Source organism: Python bivittatus, unplaced genomic scaffold (genome assembly GCF_059951505.1).
Source record: "Python bivittatus isolate LINGU-HERP-01145 unplaced genomic scaffold, Pbiv_v1 ctg000960_np1212, whole genome shotgun sequence".
In the NCBI taxonomy this organism is placed as follows: Eukaryota; Metazoa; Chordata; class Lepidosauria; order Squamata; family Pythonidae; genus Python; species Python bivittatus.
Window position 1 is genome coordinate 20,085,280 of NW_028277124.1, and position 18,166 is coordinate 20,103,445.

An 18,166-nucleotide genomic window follows, 5' to 3' on the forward strand; every position below is an offset into this window, starting at 1 on the left:
GACAAAGATCTGCATAGTCAAAGCTATGGTTTTTCCAGTAGTAATGTATGGCTGTGAGAGCTGGACCATAAAAAAGGCTGAGCGCCGAAGAATTGATGCCTTTGAACTGTGGTGCTGGAGAAGACTCTTAAGAGTCCCCTGGACTGCTAGGAGGTCAAACCAGTCAATCTTAAAGGAAATCAACCCTGATTGCTCATTGGAAGGATCGATAATGAAGCTCAAGCTCAGATATTTTGGCCACCTAATGCGAAGAGAGATCTCTTTGGAGAAGACCCTGATGCTGGGAAAGATTGAAGGCAAAAGGAGAAGAGGACGGCAGAGGATGAGATGGTTAGATAGCATCACTGAAGCAATGAGCATGAAACTGAGCAAACTCAGGGAGGCAGTGAAGGACCGGAAGGCCTGGCGCAATATGGTTCATGGGGTCACGAAGAGTCAGACACGACTTAACGACTAAACAACAACATTTTGTTTTTAATGAGCTATTGGGATGGCAACTCGATCTAAACATTGAACAGTTGGCTTAATTTCAACTGCACCACTGTCTGTCGGGCCAGGCAAGATGGCAGAGGAAGATTCTTCTACCAATTTGTTAAAAGAGATCCTGGCTCAGGTACAAGTCTTGAAGTTGATCCAACAAGATCTGGCAGAGCTTAAATGTGATTTAAAACAGGTGCAATAAAAAAATGGCTCACTATGAGGATCGATTGGTTGCCCATGAGAATTATTCAAGCCAGTCATAACATTTTGGATAAATGAATTACTTACTTACAGTCACAATTGTGCAGGAAAAATCTACACGTGATTGGCATCGAAAATCCTCCAGATCAACCAAACGTGGCTGAATTTATGGAGATTTTTTCAGAAAGCTCCTTCCTTTGGGAACGGATTTTCCAGTCGAGATTTATCATGTGATTAAAATTCCTTTAATGAGAAGAAAGACTGGAACTACTTCCAATATCATTATTGTGCCACAATATCATTATTGTTACCACAATAATTTCATTATTGTTACCACAAGAGACGAGTTTTTACAAATATTTCACCAGGAATCAGTAAAGTCTCCACTGAAGCGGGGTTCTAGCCAAAGATAGATACCAATTTAATCCTGATTTTACTAAGGAAGTCTCTGAAAAAAGAAGGCTGTTCATAAAAGCCCGAAGTCTCACCAAATCAATACAACTTCAATATTTCATGTGTTTCCCAGCTACGTTCTATATTAATCATCAAGATCAGATTCACAAATCTGATAATCCTTTGAATGCAGAGGCCTTTATTTTATCTTTGAAATCTGCTGATGGATAAGCCTGATTGCGTTTCATTCCATGAGATCCGTTGAGGGAGAAATTGAGTTTGCCTAGGTATGTGTAACTATAGCCTTGGTTTAAATGTTCTATGCTATCCTTTTTTTTTTTTTCCCTGTACTCCTCTCTTCCTTCTATTATGGTTAAAGATAAAAAGTCTGGGCATATTGCCAATTCTATTATTTATCAACCTGATTATGTCTCGTTCCATAGAAACTGTTGAAGGAGAATTCTGAATCTTACAAATAATATGTTAGCTTGAATGAGTAGTTTGAAACTGATCTATGTATTTACTTATAGTAAGAGACGAAACTATAGACTACTATCACACTGGGAAATCATGTATTTCTGTGTATTTGTTTTATTTCTTTTTAGGGTATCTTTTTTTAAAATAATGTTACTTGTTCGTTGTTTTATTTTCTTGCACATAATCACATTTTTCTTTTTTCTTTTTTTCTTTTTTTTCCTTTTAAGTATACAGTCTATATATATGTGTAATATAATGCTATTTGAATATTAATTTGAGTTCCTATGGAGATTCTACATCTGTGAGCAATATCAGAAAACATGATAAACATTCAAATGTAGAAAAGTTCATTACTAGATATTTGTTAAATGGTTCAGGTCATAAAATGAATTGCTATGGGGAGAATATTGATAAGTGGGTCAAGATAAAATTAGTGAATGAAATTAGTTTTAATGTAAAAGGGCTGTGAGAATCTAGGAAACAAAATATAATCTTAGCATATTTAAAATTGTTAAGGGTAGATATTGCTTATTTACAAGAGACTCATCTAATGGAACAGGATAAATCTCAATTATTGGGTGGGGCAGGTCTACCTCACAGATACTTTGACAAAAGCTAAAGGTGTGACTATTTTGGTTCAAAAATTATTTCCAAATGACGTACAACAGGTTATTACTGATGTAAATGGGCATTATTTAATGTTATGTGCTAAAACTGCAGGGACTGTAATAGCTATGGTTAATGTTTATGAACCTAATTTAGATTCTCCTATTATGTTTTACGAATGATTTCAACACTTGAATGAGGGCATTTATGATAAAGTGGTAATAGGAGGAGATTTTAATGAAATATTAGAACCTGAACTTGATAGAAATACACTGTCACGAAAAAAGCAATCATTAGTGAGGGAAACTATTAAGACTTATATGGAAGAATTGAATTTAATAGATTTTTGGCATTTGATGTATCTGACTAAAAAAAAAATAATAATTTTATTCAAGTGTGTCCCAGAATTTTTTTAGGCTTGTTTATTTTTTAATACCATCGGCTTTATATCACCAAACTCAAGAATATAATATTGATGTTTGTTATGTATCAAACCAGAATGCAATTACTTTGAATTGTGCATTTCAGAAACCGGTCAAGGTATCTGAAATTGGTATTTCAATGTCTCCTTATTGGATGATAAAGCATTTGTACAACAAATGCGGGTAGAAACCTTGCAATGCTTTGATCTGAATTCAGAAACATCAAGTGCCCAAATTTTTGAAAGGGAAGCATATAAATCATATATCCAAGGTTGAATTAGAAAAAAAGATTAAAAATAAAAGGGAAAATAACTTGAAAGATGAATTGAAATATTTATGGGCACAGATGGTTAATTATACTACATTATATAGAGAAATACAGAAGAAGAAATATGAGCTAAATACTATCATATCACAGCAGACAGAATTCATGCTAATATGTTTATGACAGAGATATTGGGAGAATGGTAAAAGAACTGGTAAGATTTTGGTTAATCACTTAAAGGAAAAGAAAGATAGGGCAATGATTCCAACTATTAGAGGTGAAAGAGATGAAATACATAAAACTTCAACGGATATAAATTGTCAATTTTTAAAATTCTATTCAGAAGTATATAGCAAACCAGAGAATGTATCAAACGAAGATATAGAAGCCTTTCTAAATAATATTAACCTACAATATTAGATGCAACTTTTGTGTGCTCTACTATCTGAGGTAGAGATTAAACAAATAATTTTAAAAATGGCAAGTGGTAAAACTCCAGGATTGGATCAATTCCCTGTAGAGTGGAATAACACATTTATAGGTCTCCCGGTGCCAAAACTTTGTCAACTGTATGATGAGATATTTGATAAGGGAATATTATCAGAGGTATTTAATCAGGCCTATGCTACAGTTATACCAAAATTAGTAAACTCAGGGTGCTAATTATCACCCAATCTCATTGATTAATGTTGATACAAAGATCTTAACAGCAAGTGATATCACTCATTATTAAGAACAATCAAGCAGGATTTATAAAAACTAGGCAAGCAGCAGACAACATTAGGGTGGTTGTAGATTTAATAGACTTGAATAAAAACAAAGATCAATTTGTAATTTTATCATTAGATGCTGAAAAAGCCTTTGATAAAATATATAGACAGTGCATGTTTGCTGTTCTAAACAGGTTTGGATTTCCTTTGAAATTCATAAAATGGATCATTTTTATTTATTTATTTATTTATTTATTTAATTAATTTGTCCCCGCCCATCTCCCCACAATGGAGGACTCTGGGCGGCTTACAACATATTAAAAAACATAAATACAGTTAAAAGTTATAAAACCAAACATTAAAAAATAAAAAAGCTAATCATGATATTATATGAGTTGCCCACATCTAAAGTAAAATTTAGTGGCATGTTTTCTGCCATTTTCCCACTATTTAGAGGAACTGGACAAGGATGTCCACCTTTACCTTTGCTCTCTAACCTTTGTGTGGAACCCTTGACTTGTGCTATTAGACAACACAGGGAGAACTACAGAGTACTACATAATTCAGTTGAACACAAATTGGTTTTATTTGCAGATGACGTTCTTTTGTTTATTTCTAAATCTCACACTACTATTCCAATGTTGATGCAAATGATAGATGCCTTTAGTAAAATAGCAGGATACCCTATTAATTGATCCAAATTGGAATTGGTGCCAATAGCTGAAAATTTGGTTACCCATTCATTTAAGAAGCATCAATTCTGTATCTGTACCAAATCCATTCAATATTTAGGCATGTGCATACCAAAAGATATAACTCAGTAATATGTAATATAAATAAAATACTGTATATGATGAGGTTTCTTCAGATATTGACAAATGGGAGTCATTAAACCTCACTCTTTGGGGAAAGGTGAATGCTCTCAAAATGAATATTATTCCCAGATTAAGTTATATTCTGAGAGGAATTCCAGTTCATATACTGTATCTGGAAAATATTTTCAGAAAATAAATTCTTTGTTTATAAAATTTTTATGGGATTCTTCGATTCCAAGAATATCCCTACAGAAAATGCAATTACCAATGAATGAGAAGAATTTGGTTTTCTGAATCAAGAGCTATATCTTCAAGTTTACCTATTGTCAAGTATTAAATAATGGAAGTCAACAATCGGTGTTAATTTTCTGATTTGGGCAACACCAATTCGGAATATACATATACTATCGCATCTTTGGTTGGATGGACAGTATCTAAATACACTAGAACTCTAATATCTCTGGAAACACTTATGTCAGTCAGAAGGCTATGGGATGTAATGTCTAATAAAAAAAGATCTGATCCTTTTTCCCATGCTAAATTGACTTAATGGCTCCAAGATCACCGCAGACGGAGACTGCAGCCATGAAATTAAAAGACGCTTGTTCCTTGGGAGGAAAGCTATGGCAAGCCTAGATAGCATATTAAAAAGCAGAGACGTCACCTTGCCAACAAAGATCCGCATAGTCAAAGCTATGGTTTTTCCGGTAGTAATGTATGGCTGTGAGAGCTGGACCATAAAGAAGGCTGAGCGCCGAAGAATTGATGCCTTTGAACTGTGGTGCTGGAGAAGACTCTTGAGAGTCCCCTGGACTGCTAGGAGGTCAAACCAGTCAATCTTAAAGGAAATCAACCCTGATTGCTCATTGGAAGGATCGATAATGAAGCTCAAGCTCAGATACTTTGGTCACCTAATGCGAAGAGAGATCTCTTTGGAGAAGACCCTGATGCTGGGAAAGATTGAAGGCAAAAGAAGAAGAGGACAGAGGATGAGATGGTTAGATAGCATCACTGAAGCAATGAGCATGAAACTGAGCAAACTCAGGGAGGCAGTGAAGGACAGGAAGGCCTGGCGCAATATGGTTCATGGGGTCACAAAGAGTCGGACACGACTTAACGACTAAACAACAACAACAACATTAAAAATTGGGAAAAAGATGGTGATATGGAAAAATTGGATGGAAGTGGGGCTATTGACTTTGGACCACTTGACAGATGATGAAGATGACTTCATATGCTGTGTTAAGAGATAAATATCATCTATCAGTGGCAATATTTACAGCTACAACATTTGTTAACAACATTGTTTGGACCAACAGCATTTTCAGCTTCTGAGACACCTGAGTTATTAGAACAACTTGTTAAATCCCTTAAAACTAAAAAACCTACTATTAGTTTTTATTTATTTGTTATCAATAAATCAGTTTGATATGCAGGTGCTAAGGGATGAGTGGGATAAAGGATTAGAGGTTTCTATATTGCCTAGACAATGGGAGAGTGTCTTAACTTCTATGGCAAGAGTGTCAATGGACCTTAAATTACAACCTGTACAACAAAATATTTAGAATTTATAGGACCCCATTACGTTTGTATAGAAAAGGACTGTCCAAGATAGCATTTTGTTGGAGAGGACAATGCTTCTTTAAGCACATGGAAACTGGACAACTGTGCACTAACTGTGGCTAAAAGACTGATATTGCAGCATTGAAAAGATATATGTATGGCCCCGTTGATTCAATGGATCGAAGACCTGATTGCTCTTGCCACCTATGAGCGGATTGCCTATAGACGTAGACTTTGTATGGACAAGTACAGTGGTACCTCGGGATACGGACGCCTCTACTAACGAACTCTTTGGGTTACGACCAGCTCTGGCCGCAAAAATTTACCTCGATGTGCGAACTCCTCCTCGGGTACGGTCATTTTTCTGCCCCTGACACGTGGCGCCGGGCCGTTTTCCCACCCTGACGCGTGGCGCCCGGCCAGTTTCCCGCCCCTGACGCGTGGTCCGTGAACGCCAGAACAGATTAACGGTAATTACATTGAACCTTATGGGAAAATTTGCTTCAGGGTGCGACCAACTCGGGATACGCCCAGAGTCACGGAACGGATTAAGTTCGTATCCCGAGGTACCACTGTATAATGAAACATGGGACTCATTGATACAAAATACAATAGGTTAAAAAAAAAAAGCATGATAGTTGTACTGTATAAGTGTATTAGAAATAAATATATTTATACTTGCATAATATTTGTATTGGATAAGCATATATAGAATTGAAACTGCTTACTATTATTATGATATATTTTGATTTTTTTCTTTTTTCTGTTTTTTTTTACTTTTTTTTTTAAACTACTTGTGTGTGTGTCTATGTGTGTATGTTTGCCTTCCTTGACAATGTATGTATTTCTATCATGATTATCTTTGTGGGTTATGGAAACAGACTGGTAACCAAAGCAGAGATGTAGTCTACCAGAAACACACATAATTTCCTGTGCCGCCACATCCTGCACCAGCTGTAGTTTCTGGATACTCTTCAAAGGCAGCCCCATGTAGATCACATTGTAGTAGTCCAACTGGGAGGTGGCCAGGAGGTGGCCAGATTTAAAACGAATTATTCTCTGAAACTAGATCCTTCAAAGGATAGAGTATGTATTATTGACTGTACCTAGAGTAGATAATTCATATACCAGTTGTTGACTGGCCTGATGCCAGTTTTTATTTATTTATTTATTTATTTATTTATTTATCTATCTATTTATTTATTTATTTATTTATCAGTTTCTTCGAAACAATGCTGAGAGGTCTATTAATTCCTTGCCCAAAGAAGCCACCCAAAGACAGGCTTATAAGATTCCCTGAGCCCTCCTATTGGGGTGTAGCCTGCTCTTGTGCTCTCTGATCTTCAGATCTGGTACTAATGGGGCAATCTGATGCTTTTTGAGAGGGTGGGGAGAAAGATTCAATTTATTCTCTTGGATTTATATCCAGGGAAGTTTGCATAGGATTACCACTAGTCAATGGCTGAATTGCTAAATTACAGGGCTGTCTTGCCTGTGCTGAACCCTTTATGTAGGACCGTATTCAAGACAGAGGTTGTGCTGATGCAGAATGAGTCATCTACTTGCTGTCTGTTTTATAGCCTCATCTTGTCTCTAAATGTATCTTTAGTCTGGGACAGAATCAGAAAACAGTTCACCAGAAATGACATCATTATGTCCTCCCAAATTATATTCTTAAGATCACATGCAAAAACGGGCCTTTAAGTACTTATTGGAAAGAGGGCCTATGTAAAGAAGTCAAGAGATATGTGGATGGAGAGTGTCTGCTCGCTCACAGCAACTCATGACCAAACTTGATTTATATTTCCAGGTAAATATAGATATGGTATCAGAAGCTACCTTAAAAACTAAAGATTTGCACAGATCTACTTTCAGGGTCAGAGTAATATGCATTCTGATTCCATTCCATTGCATTATCTTGCATTTTATCTATAGAATATTCAAAAATATTCCCCAAATGTAGAATTTATCCCTTGGCATCAAACTGATGAACTTTGGAATTTATTGCCAGTTAAATCTTAGAAAATGATCCTAGGTACTTTCCAGTGACTTTCTTTTAGAATTATTGAAGTTGGCCACAAATGACCTTTGAAATTCTCTACCAACTTTGTGGGCAGAGGGCTTGCTATTGTTGTTGTTGCTCTTTGACATCACCCAACACAATGCAGTTTCCATAAAACAAAACAATGAAGTACTTCCCATCTTGCCTATTCCTAGGAATGCACTCAAGGAATGTCTCCTTAATTGCCACTTCCTTTAGAAGAGAACCTTTCAGGGTGAAGCAAGAACCTTCTCCATGCAAAATATCTCTTTGTGCCTACCCAGTTTTTTTTAAAAAATCAATTTCTTCCAAATGATATTGGGAAATAGGTTAATGATGACTACAGATTTCCCAAGGGAAAGGAGAAATTCTCCAACAGTTTCTCCAAGGCAGGACTCATCAATGATTCAGGAACATCACCACTGAAAAAACACCATGGAAGGACTTCTTGTGGGACTGAATTGAAGCATGGCAGGCCAGGGAAGCTTCAGACCACTGGAGAGAGCTTTGTAAAATGAATGACAACATATCCACAACATATCACTTGGCCATTTTGTAACTAAATAAGTTGAAGGGCACCCATTTCTCTGGAATTCTCTTCTTCTTTGAAAGTATTTCAGAAGCTCATATTTGTCCATCATTTAAATGAGTAATGGAAGGCAAAAAAGAGAATGTATTTTCCTAGGACTACGAATTACTCTGACTTGCCTGCCTTTATCAGAAGATGAACTACCTCACTCAAATACTGTATTCTGTTTTCACTTAGGACATGCCAATGGCTAACAAGAGCTAGAACAACTTTCAATAGTCTGATGCCATTAACCAAGCTGGCTAGAGATAGTGGGAGCTGAAATCCAGTACATATGCAGGGCAGAAGATATGCTGGAGGATTGCTCTTCCAAACCCTCTTGACCTTGACTTTCTCCTGGCAGGAATATAAAAGGAATTCATCCTGATTTTAAAATGAGCAAACCAGGGTTTTACAGAGTTGACTTTTCATGCATTTTCTGGAGGGAGATTATGGCAATCAGTGATAGAAATGGAGTAGCCGATTGTGATTCTTTGCTTGAAGTTGAAATACAGCCAAACATGAATACTCTTCTTCAGGACATTGCTTAGGCTGGACCTTGGACTGGCTTAATATATTTAAAGTTTTCAAATCAGTGATAAAAGTCTTTAGAAACTTCCTTTACCTAAAATCACAATGTGGAACATTGACAATTTAAGCCATAATGCTTATGTGTAATACTGATTTTCTTTCTGAGGAACTAATATACATTAGCATATTTTAGCTTCACAGTAAGCCAGTGAGATAGATTAGACCAAGCCAGGTTCCCTACAACTGTATTTGATAATCTCCATAACTCCCAGATAGCACGGCCAAAAGCCTTGATTGATTGATTGACTGACTGACTGACTGACTGACTGACTGACTGACTGACTGACTGACTGACTGACTGACTGACTGACTGACTGACTGACTGACTGACTGAATGAATGAATGAATGAATGAATGAATGAATGAATGAATGAATGAATGAATATGTGCCATCAAGTTGTTTTCAACTCCTCGCTACCACACAGATAGATTTTCTCCATAACGATCTATCCCTAACCTGGTTTTTCAGGTCTTCCAACGGTACACTCAATGTCTTGGTCATCCTCTTCTTCTCTTTCCTTCCACTTTCCCGGCATTAGAACCTTCTCCAGTGAGCTAGGTCTTTGCATAATGTGACTGTAGTAGGATAATTTGAGCCTGGCCAGAAGCCTTGCTTTATGGAAATTATGGGATTTATTGTCCCAACACATCTGGAGGATAATTGTTTGGAGAAGGCTGGATCTGAGAGCAGCTAATGTCTTGACTAAACCTGCCCTGCATTCTTCAGCCTAGTCTACAGATCAGAACCTAAGCCTTCTATACTCAGTCAGTTGGTTTCAGTAGAGTTACTCCGGTACTTTGATCAATATGAAAGAATGATGGAATGCTAACCCATGTGTGTAACTGAATAATTCTATTTTTACTTACAGCTTCATTTCTTTCAGTAGTAATCTTCGGTCTGCATGTATCAACTATTGTCAGAACTGTTTGTTTATTTTTCATGCAGTTGGAATCTATCCAGAATGTCCTTTGTGTTCTGCTTGATAGGACAGCTTTTGTTATTTCTGAATGTTTCTCTCAGTGTGCATCAAGAGCCTTTCTTGTTTCTTTTCAAAATCAGCTGGGTGTTAAGGAAATATGTCTCTACAAAAATAAACCAACTTTATAGAAAATGACAAGGAGTAGCCATTCAGTTTGGCTCCTACCCTCCCTGTGAGAACTAAGCCTTTCCCCCATTTTACATGTTTATGCCCCTTTCATTATTTCACTTCTCCCTTCCATTACTGCTTTCATAAAGACTAGATAAGGGATAAGACATTAAATTCCTCCCTTCACTTCAACAAACTCAACCTATCAAAATAATGAAAATCCTCCATTCTTGGGATAATTGTAACACAGATAAAAAGAAAATGCATGTGCTTTCCATTTTGCATGATCCAAAGAGTGAAGATCTGGCAATTTGTAGCCCTTCTTATCATTTCTTTGGGTATAACTTAATTATTAAGATCAGAATTCTACTATACTCCTCACTGGTCCAGTCCTTGGTACCACATTTTCATAAAGATTCAAAACTATTGGAAAACCAGGAGCAGTGAAGAGCAATGAGGATATCAAGAGACTAAAATCTTTTATGAGGAGAGATTAGATAAGTTTAGTCTTGAGAAAAGATTACTTTGGAAGGATATGATTACCCTTTCAAAGTACTTTAAAGTATATAAAACCAAAGATAAAAACTTGTTTTGCAACTTGAAGACTAGAGGATAGGACATGGACTAATGGTTTTGCAAGATCTAGTTTCAGAAAGATAGATTACTTCTGAACATTAGGAAGAACCTCATAATAATAAGAGTAGAATTTTCTCAGTGGAACCAACAAACAAAGGAGGTAGTGAGATCTTCTATACTGGATGTGAGCTTAGGAGTGACTCCAGATCAAGATCTCTCCCTGGTTTCTCAGGTGGAGTCTGTGGTCAGAAACGCCAGAAATGGCTTACGCCAAGGATATCTCAGAAAATGTCTCCTGTAAGATTTGTATTTAGATCATTGGTGGCAGCAATTCCATACTAGCCTTTAAACTTTTAAAGATGCATGTTTCCAACTGGCCTTTAACAATGTCAGTTTTTCACTTAAAAAATAAACTTTACATTCTTGATGTCTTAAATAGCACTTAAATTTTATTGTGGGATTTGTTGTCTTTATATGGATTATTTTTGTATACCACCCACCAGTTTTGGCCATGGGTGGTTTAGAAATCTGATTAAATAAATGAATAAGCAAAACAAAAACAGAGGCTGGACAGCCATCTACCAGGAATGCCGTAGTAGGATCCTTGCACTGAGCAAAGGGTTGGACTCTCTGGCCCAAATGATCCCTCTTATATGATGCTATAAGGCTATGTTAAGAGATGTTACAAGGGTGCTTCTTTTTTTTTTAAAAAAAATATTTTTTTATTTTTACAACAAACACAAAACATACATGAACAAACAAAAACATAGAAAGGCATAAAAAAAGCATCTTCCATTTTATACCGTGTGTCAACCAGTTACCAACTCGTTGGTGCCCCTTTCATAATCTTAAATTCTCATATCATCTATTCAAAATATACTTGTATACTTATCAATTAACAATTATTAATCATTCATAGCTAATCTATAGAATCATTTATTACAAGAAATTTTAACTTTCAATAGGATTAGTAATACATTTTCATCTATCGATTATATGTGTATATATATAATAATTAATATCAAATTTCTATTATAAAATTTCCTAATCCATTACATTACTATATTTTCTCAGTGTCATATAAAATTACTTATCTTCTTAGTCTAATTTCAAATCTCAATTTAACTCATCTCTGCACATTCCATAATTTTCAATAACTTCCTCCTGCATAAGTACTTTTTAATTTTTCCAATTCTTAAAAGTTACAGTTCTAACCAGTATCAGTTACAATATCAGTTACAGTTCTAACCGGGTTACAGTTCTAACCAGATTCTTCACTACATGTTTCAACAAGAATGTCTCTAGTTTAAAATCTATATGTTACTATATTCAACCATGTATAAATTTTAGTCTAATCTCTTGAAACATTTACAATCAAATACAATTTTTAACTATATATCTCAGATTTATACTTTATTCCAGCGCTTGCATAATTTTGAGTTCACCCTTTTCATTCAATATCCCAAAATATCTAGCTGTTTATTCCTTTTTCTATATTATTGGATAAGAGAAAGCAATAATAAATGTCCTTTCAAACATTCTGCTTTTTGAAGCTTCTGTCAATTCCATCATTGTTGTATTCCCCTCGTTTTTTCTTTAAACATCTGAAGTAGTTTCTTTCAATATTGTTTTACTTCTTCTTTTGATTTTCCATTATAATCTTGTATAATCTTTTTCTCACCCTCAGTGCCAAGAGCAAGTCTGTCCCTCTTCATTTATCAGTTGATTAACCCTTTTAATTCTCAGTTTATAAGCCTCACAATAATTCTGTTTAATGTTTCTGATTTCTTGTACTATTTCTTCCTTTTCCATTGATCCCGTTTTATGTTTAATTAAGTCCATTTTAGCTTTAATATCTTTTTTTATTTTTTTTTTGCGGGAATTTCTGCAGCTCTTCTTCCAGTTTTTTATAGTCATCCTCAATAGTTTAAAAATCTTTTTCTGCATTGTGTTTCTCGTATAGTTTATTATCTTGATAAACCTTCATTGAGTCAAAGGATTCTTTATCTTTGTTCTTGCCAAAAATAAGAAAAAAAAAAAAAAGCAGGAGGAAAAAAAAAAAAAAAAGAAGAGGAGGGAAAAGACTAAGTCTCTTTAAAAAAAAATCCAACTGAGGGGGTAATGGAGAGCAAAGCAGAGCTTCTAGCAGAAAGAAAAGCTACTGCCACTAATCAGGGCTCTTGTGACTAGCTCAAACTTTCCATCTTGATATTTTCAAAATCGCTTTCAACTCCACTTTCTTGTTTATAGTTACGGATGGCACCACAAGGGTGCTTCTGAAAGCAATGATTTATAACAGAGGAGTTGTGGAGAAGATGTAATTGATGACTTATCTGAAGTCAACCATTTTAATTTTAGAGCAGGTGTGGGACAATCTTTACCTTATCAAGATCTACCTTTTAGTAGGAGAATGGCCAAGTCCAAAGTTGAGTGGAATTATGAATATACTTCTTATCATTTTCTGAATAAGATTTTTTAAAAAATCATTTGCACACAGGCATTCTCCGTACTCCCTCAAGTTGTGCAAGATTTCCTGCGTGGACAAGTTGGTGACAGAGCAGAATAAGGCTGGTTGCATCTCTAACTGGGAAAAGAGGAAGGAACAAGCATGACCTAGGGTGGTCAGAAGATCTCCATTTGGTTCACAGGACAAATAGTTCCCACCCCTGTTAATGAGGCAGAAACCAATGCAATGTTCAGATTCTCATATAGAGATTAAGTACAGCTGCTTCCACAGATCATACCAAATAGCCAAGAGTTTGACCTTTCCCCTTGTACAACACAGCCTTTAAATTAGCCAACCCAGCCTCCTGAATAATTCCTTGATTTATCAGAAGCCAGGAAACAGACAGCTTTTGAAAGCTGAAAGCTCTTTAAAAAAAAAAAAATCTTATTGGTTTCTTCCCTGAGAATTGCATCTCTTGGGTTCCACAGCCAATCAATCAGCTGTAATTGTTTTGCATTCTTCCAACGTATTTTGGTATTACTGTTCTTAACTATCTCAAGATCGCCTAAGAGGGGGGATGTTTGTATAAGAAGAACTCCAGTATTGAGTTCCTCTGTGGGATTCTCCATGTTACCCATACTCCACTGGGCTTCATATTACAAAAATCAGGTAAGAAGGAACATATGAACATATGATGCTACTGTACGTTGTACATTCAGTACTATTACTTGGAGGTCAGTCCTGTCTGTTTTGATTTTTGAGGACTCTCTAGAAACTCAGACAAAATCTCTCTCAAGACTTTTGAACAAGACAAATAGATCACCAAACTTGGTGCATTCTGACCTTTAAGACCTTAAAACATCTTTCCAGTGAGTCTTTTTCTGTTTGCCTTAAATGAAACCAACATGGTTGCCAAAGAGGAGACTGAGACAAATTGCCCCGGAGCCCCATGAATTATCTAACACAAGGTGCATAATCTGTGTTTGCACAAAGCAATGGCTATAGTCCAAGAATTCCTTCAGATCCACAAAGAGAAAGTATTTTAAATTTACTTTTAAATTGAAGTAAATCAGACTGAATTTTTGTCTTGGCTTCACCCAGTCCTTGGAAGGCAGCTTTCCTAACACTACCCAATGGTTGAGTACGGCTCTTATCCCAAACAGAGTTGGCAGCTCTGCTCTGGACAGTCAGGAAAAATAGTAGCTATCAGGTAGTGCAAGGAGGTTTGACTTGAGCCTGAAAGACCTGAGTTCAAATCCCCATTCAGTTTCAAAATTCACTGGAAATTTTCTGCAAGTCATTATCTGTCTTCCTGGCAGTTCTTAAAAAAAAAAACAAGCATTAATGGCAGAAGGCTATCTAACTTCATTCAGTGAAATGGTGCATTTAAAAATGTACTAAATTAATTAAAAGAACAATCTAGAAGAGAATCGTGGAACAGGCAATGTTCAATAGTAAGTTATGTTCATATTTTCTTCAGGTCTGGGAAAGTTAGCTTGTAGCCTGAATATTAAACTGCTTACACTGGATTTGTGCCCCCAGTTTCATAAAGCTTGTAATAAAAATCCAATACCACTTAGGAAAAGAATAATGTGGACTTCTATCCATCTTGAAATGAAACCTTAATAACATTGTAGAAAATTCTATTTATCTTATATGACAGCATTCTTCCCTTGACAGATTTCTCTTTATGCTAAAATAATATACATTTGTGTCTAATGAAAATAAATGGAACAAGATGAGCAGACCTAAAATACTTCGGAACAGAAGATTATATTTTGGACATTTGATGACATGTTTTCTAAAGCAATGTATCTTAATAACGCTTCCTAGGAATAATGTTGGTCTCCAAGTTTAGCCATCATGAATTTACTCCCCAAATGACTCCAAACGTCCCACTTTTAAAAACCCTATTTATATATTTACAGTATATAGATGCCAGTATACAGTAGTTTATGAACTTTATACTTTTTGGAAATACATTTTAGATTTTCCAGCCACAGAACAAATGTTAGAGGATGCTGAATTGCTTTTTCTGAATCTACAGTAGCTCATCAAACTCATAGATACATTGAATTGTGATGAAAGAAGTTCAAGTACCATATGAAGGACTTCCAAGATTCAAGTATCTCTCATTAACATCTGATGCATGGCATCCTATTTGCTGATGTTGATCTTTATTCTGATATATAGAGTTTTTCTTGCCTAAATCAGTCAGATACTTGCTCTTCTGTTGGGTAGCAAAGAAACTCAGAATGGGCCTGTTTTTACAACACACCTAACCCAACTATCAACATAACTGAATTCCCTTACAAGAAGTTGTGGCACATAAAGTATATCAACTGGGCTCAAAATGTTCATTTTGTAACTACTAAGCCCCCTCCCACATTTTCCAGGAAATGCCTTGTATTCCAAGAATAAGGGGGTACTGGTGTTCAATCCTCACTGGAGGAGAATTCTTCCAGGCTTTTACTATATTGGGGCTGCAAAAAACCCAGATGACCACTGGATGGGAGCAAAGAGGTACAATGCCCATGAATTCTTTGCTGCCATCTAGTGGTTATCCCCATTTTCTCCTTTAAAATTATTATTTATTTTATTTTTTGAAATCCAGACCACATCACTGTAGTATAGGAGTTGCTGCGGCTGATTTTTCTTTTTCTCTTTGCCTTTTTCTAATTAAACAGAACCAACAGAAATGCAAGGAAAAGTGGTGGAAAAGAAGATAGCACAACTTGACCCCCATAGCCACACTGGGTTTGGGAGGTGTGTTCTAGGTTGCTCAGTGTTAGGTTGTTTTTGGATGGAGAGGCTCCCTTTTCAAAAAACTTGGAGGGCCATTAAATGGCAGTAAAGACTAGAATTTTCTGGATCTCTTTGCTACTTTCTAGTTGTTACCTGGATTTTGGCAGCTGAGATGTTATAACTTTAGCATATTCAGCTCTTCCTCTCTTCCTATCCAGTTCCTTCTCCTTATGCACACGAACCCAGGGAGGATTACTGTGTGTGTCCAAACCAGTAAAATGGAATGGATTTAGGAGTTTCCATGAAATTACTGACTAGGTAGAATTCATTTAATCCTGTGCATGAGTAATTAAATTTAGGGGCTAAAGTTAATCCCTTGGAGGTAAGTTGCCTAGATCCATTTATTCCTCTCTGGTGTTTCCACCCTACACATTGATCCCTTTTTGCTATTCTCCCACTGATCATGGTTAAACATGTTGTGTGTACAAGCCTAATGAAAACCCATTACATTTCTTTCTATTTTACTAAAGACTTAAGTATAGTATTTGATGTTTAAGTCTAGCTCTTATCCAAGGAGGATCAAAAAGCATCTAATGGTCAATCTATGACTAAATTGGAAATAGAGGAATATTTGGCATTTATGATCCTGTGTTATACCAGATTAGACTTTTGATGTTCCAAGGCATTATAAAAGTAAATTTCTGAGCTCTGCTTCTTCCCATTGTTTTAATTGGAAACACCTTAGACTGAAGCTAGGACTTCCTACATTCAATCATTATGCTATATCTCTAATCCAGGGAAAAAAGATTGTGGCCCTTTAGGTATGACCAAACTACAATTCCCAGTAGCCTAAGCCAGTTTGATAAATGAGAGCTGGTCCTTGGAGCTGTAGTTATAATTCATCCACAACTGAGCATGGGGGTGACACATTCCCCACCTTTCCCCAATTAATTGTTGAGAGTTTTGTAAAAAAAGGAGTAGGTCATGATTAGATAATTCAAAACAGCATTAATAGCAAAATATCCACTTCTCTTGTTCCATATTCTGCTTACTTCAACATACTACTGCGAGTCCGCATGTCAGCCACCGACACAACAGCATCACAGTGATTCTGCGTCTTGCTCATTTGAATCTTCTAATAGCTGGCAATTGGAAGAGGGAGAGGTCTTAGGATCACTTGCTTTGTAAGCCTTCTATTCCTTACAGCCAATTTTGAAATAATGCTTGCATACCACATAGTTATTCTGTCATATCATCTGGATACCTCTTTGCCCACTGAAACTGTCTTTGTGGAGTCCTTGGGGTTCTCTGAGCTTGGTTGTGTTCTTGCAAATGTTTCCTTACCAGGCTAGGTGACATCTTCAGTGCTAAAATGGGTTGGGGTTTGCTCTCTATTGTATATAAATTGAGAGCAAACCCCAACCCATTTTAGCACTGAAGATGTCACCTAGCCGGGTAAGGAAATGTTTGCAAGAAAACAACCAAGCTCAGAGAACCCCAAGGACTCCACAGTTCAACCCTGAGCAACACATATTCGCCTCTATTGAAACTGTCTTTTATTTTTGAATCAGCTATTGGCAGCTGTCTATAATCTCTTAGTCCACTTGAAGCCATGCCTTTTACTTGAGTTCCAGATATGGAACTAGTCTGACAGCAATAGCAGTGGCCCTTCCTCAGCTGGTTGGACGTGGTGATTGCCGTCCATCTAAAGGGAATGGCAACCTGCAAATGCATTTTAAAAGGATGCTTGTGCAAACACGCATAATTTTGCATCTGAACACTGTTTTCAAAATAAACTCTACTGCATTTGAATATTAGATATTAACATCCACCTTCATAGCTCAACTCTTCTACTTGTCATTAGCAGACTACAAGATCTATCTATGACATCAAACTAATCTAAAACACTTTCCTTGGTATTCATACTCCCTCAGAACAATGAAACTATTAAATAAAAATTCTCGCAGTTCCTCATTACCTACCTTGTTCTGCCAGAATAAGCTATCACTGAAGAATTCTAAGAAGACCAATTTTTTTTACAGGTGTGATCTTCAGTGAGGCTGGAAAGAAACAAACAGAGAGTTGAAGGTGATATAATTGACATAGTCATCCATAATATGCAAGAGAGATCATTGATCTTCCAGGTTATACAAAGATGTTTTAAAAAGTTGTTGCAGGT